The sequence below is a fragment of the Varanus komodoensis genome, unplaced genomic scaffold (genome assembly GCF_004798865.1).
Source record: "Varanus komodoensis strain SLA01 unplaced genomic scaffold, ASM479886v1 scaffold24, whole genome shotgun sequence".
NCBI lineage: Eukaryota > Metazoa > Chordata > Lepidosauria > Squamata > Varanidae > Varanus > Varanus komodoensis.
Genome location: NW_025335641.1, coordinates 5067038 through 5071260, shown reverse-complemented (window position 1 = coordinate 5071260; position 4223 = coordinate 5067038).

Below are 4223 nucleotides of genomic sequence, written 5' to 3'. Positions count from 1 at the left end.
GGCGCTGGCGCAGGCGCTGGGGGAGGCGCCGCGCGCTGCCAATCCGGTAGCTGATTCGGTGGGGAGCGCTCGTGGGCGGGCCCATCAGCCAGGAGGCGGGGCAGCGGTGGGCGCGGACTGTTAGGTTCCACCCGCCAGGGGAACTTAAAGAGAGCGTCACGGCATCCTGAAAGAAAGGGCAGTTGTGGCGCAGGGTCTGAAGAAGCGGGGTCTGCATTTTCTCTGCCGGCTTGTATGATTATGGTTTGATTTGAGACACATGGTGCATCAAGAGACTCTACAGGATGGGAAGCAGGCATGAGGAGCCACTGCCTGGAAAATTTGGCTCAGGGTCATAAGAGTTTTTTGCTCTTGAAGCCTGTGGAAGGTATATGGATAAAGATAAGTGTGCCCCTGAGCATGTTCTGAATGACAGATGGCTGTTATGAAGGAGCAATGAGGGATTGCAGAACACAAACTGCAAGTTTGGCGTAGGATTCAGGCGCCCTCACATTTTCCAGTGAGAGCCAGTGTGGCGTAGTGGTTAAGAGCATGGGACTGGGACTCAGATGACCTGGGTTCGAGTCCCCGCTCAGCCATGGAGCCAACTGGGTGACTTTGGGCCAGTCACAGACTCTCAGCCCAACCTACCTCACAGGGTTGTTGTTGTGGGGATAAGATGGAGGAGGAGAATGATGTAAGCTGCCTTGAGCCCTTTGTAGGAAAAAGGTAGGATATAAATCGAAAAATAAATATATAAAGACATTTTGGACCATAGCACTCTGTAAAGCAGCATTCCCTGCCCTGGTGTCCCTATTATTATTATTATTATTATTATTATTATTATTATTATTATTACAACATTTCTATGCCGCCTCTTGCCGAAACCTTGGGGTGGCTTACAACACAATAAAATACATTGAAATACAATAGAACATAATAAATTATCATTAAATACAAAAATACAAAAAATACATTGAGTTACAAATATAAAATTAAAATTATCAGTATAAAATAAGTAAATAAAAATATAGGAGGAGAAAAGAGAAGGAAGAAGAAGTTGCCCTGGCCAGATCATATGTTTTAACAATTAAAATGATGTTTAAATAAAAAGGTCTTTACCTGGCGCCGAAAAACCAGTAACAACGGTGCCAGGCGGACCTCTTTGGGGAGTGAATTCCATAGGTTGGGCGCCACCGCAGAGAAAGCCCTCCTCCGGGTACTTACTCTCCTAATTTCTTTCATGGAGGGTTCCCGGAGAAGGGACTCTCCCGCAGATCTCAAGGGGCGGTCGGGCATATACGGACGTAAGTGCTCGTTCAGGTAGCCAGGACCCAGGCTGTTTAGGGCTTTATAGGTCATAATCAACACCTTGAATTGGGCCCGGGCTTCAATGGGAAGCCAGTGAAGCTGACGGAGGACTGGAGTCATGTGAGCATAACGCCCCATCCCCGTCAGCAACCTGGCAGCTCTATTTTGCACCAATTGAAGTGTTCGGACCGTCTTCAGGGGAAGCCCCATGTAAAGTGCGTTACAGAAGTCTAGGCGGGAAGTCACCAGCGCATGTGTCACCGTCGCCAGGCAGTCATACTCCAGGTAGGGGCGCAGCTGATTAATCAGCCGAAGCTGAAGGAAGGCGTTCCTCGCTACCGCTGTCACCTGAGCTTCCAAAGAAAGCTCCGGGTTGAGGAGTACTCCTAAGCTGTGGACCTTATCCCTAAGAGGGAGTGTTGCACCATTCAGGACCAAGTCAAATCCACCCTTGGGTGTTTTGGGCTTCAGTTTCCCTTACATGGGCAATGATCAGGAATATTGGGGATGCTAGTCTGAACCAGGGACACTGCATTGAGAAAGGCTGTTTTAGAGCAGGGATAGGCAGAAAGTAGCTCTCTAGATTTTGGATTTTGTTTCCAAGCATCCTTGATCATTGGCCATGCTGGCTGAGACTCATGGGAGCTGAAGTCCAGTACATCTGGAGCTTACATTTTGCTTATTTCTGCTATAAAAGGTAAAGGCAAAGGTTACCCCTTGACATTAAGTCCAGTCATGCCTGACTCTAGGGGGCGGTGCTCATCTCCGTTTCCTAGCCGAGGGAGCCAGCGTTTGTCTGCAGACAGTCTCCATGGTCATGTGGCCGGCATGACTAAACACCAAGGTGCACGGAATGCTGTTACCTGCCCACCGAAGGGGTACCTTTTTATCTACTTGCATTTGCATGCTTTCGAACTGCAAAGTTAGCAGGAGCTGGGACAGAGCAACGGGAACTCACCCCATTGCGCACATTCGAACTGGTGACCTTTCAATCAACCAGCCCAACAGCACAGCGGTTTAAACCAGTGCGCCACCTGCATAGAACAGTGTAAAAACACAATGACACAAAGGTTAAGATGTTAAACCATAGATGCAAAATAGATTTCAGACAGAGGTGACCATTCTGTGTGTCACAAAAATCAGGTTTGCTGATTTGGAAAACAGTGCAGGCTGCCATGTTAAAATCCAAAATGATTGATGTGAATCCCATTTTGGTTAATATGGCTCTACGAAAGCAACTTAGATGGCAAAATGAGCACAGTATGAGCTACACAGAGAAATCCTTAAAATGTTTATAGTAGCAGAGTAATTGACTGGGTTTCCAGTGGCATAGCTGCTGCAAGTGTGAACAATGATTACAAAGTAGAATGAATATGATCAGAGAACAGTTAAAGGAAAATCCTATGTATGTCTGCTGAAATATAAATCCTAATAACTTTACTATGGCTTACTTCCAAGTAAATTAGTATAGGATTTTAGTCTTACTGAAATTAATAGCCCAACTGTTTCATTAATTTTATTTATTATTACATGAATATCAAACCTTTTCCCTCTGAGGAACCCAAGGTGGCTTATATGAGCTCCACATTTTATTCTCACTACAGCCCTGTTAGGGAGAGTTGGCAGTGAGCCAGCAGCTGGTCCAAAGTCAGCCAGTGCTGGCTGCTTAGGGACTAGAACCCAGATAACCCAAGTCCCGGGCTACCACTCTAGCCACTCAACCACACTGGCTCTCAGTTTTCACTGTACTTCACATGTTGATGAAAGAATACTCTCATTGAAGCACAAGATTAATTATCTGGAAATAGTCAATATGTTCTTGTGTTTTACCAGGACTGAATGTGGAAGAAAAAGTTTCCACATTTAAGTACAGAACATGTATTGAATCGATGTGGAATGAGTGCTGTATTTATTTCACAATTCCAGCAATCTGCTTGGCTTCAAAACTGCTTCAAATTGTATGACACATCTTGTAAATTCCTACTCGGTCGATTCCTAGTCAGACCTAGAACTTCACTGTTCTCAGCAGTGCTGTGGGCTCCATTGTAATCTTTGTCCGAGGGCTACAATCTCCACTGGAAATTTGCATATTAAGATAATTTTAAAGCAAATAGTGATGTATAATTTATTTATTTATTTATTTATTTAAAACATTTCTATGCCGCCCCATCGCAACAAAGCCTCGGGGCGGCTCACAACACATAAATACTAAAATTATACAATAAATAACACCCCCCAGTGCATTCTCGGCTTTAAAAAACCCCCCTAGTTAATAAATAATTAACAGTTAAAATAAGTTTTAAATAAAAATAAAAAATAATCATGTAAAAGGGTAGCCCACTTTGAATCCTTTATGTTTAGAATGGTGAGATAATTATGACTGATTTCCTCAGCTTTTACAGTACATTATCGCTTGAATTAACTTTGTATCCCTAGTTAAGGTAAAATACTAAGAATTCATGATGTTGATGCAGAGCACACTATTTAGCAGATTGCCAAGCTGTGGCAACCTAACTTCCCTGAAACAGGTAAGCAGACTTTACTTGAAACATATTATTGCCAAATGAGTTACCACCACCACCGCCAAAATCAAAATACAGTATTGTGCCATTTGTAAAACATGGCATATTTTACCAAACTAACTTTTACCCCATCGAAGAGTCAAGAGAAGAACTGAAGTATCATTGATTCAGTCAGCCTTTCCTAGTCTGATGTAACCAGCTAAGCTGGGCAGAAAAATAGTTGTAGAACTGAAGGCTTTAAAACTCATCCAGTTACCACAATTGGCTGAGGCATCTCACAAGACACATCTCCTCCTACGGCAGAGTCCAAATCAAAGCGGATGTGAGCAATTTTTATCTGTAATGGCAGGCATCTGATTTTGCCTCCTCCTCTGTCTCAGATCCTGTAAGGCCACTTATTACTCAATTGCT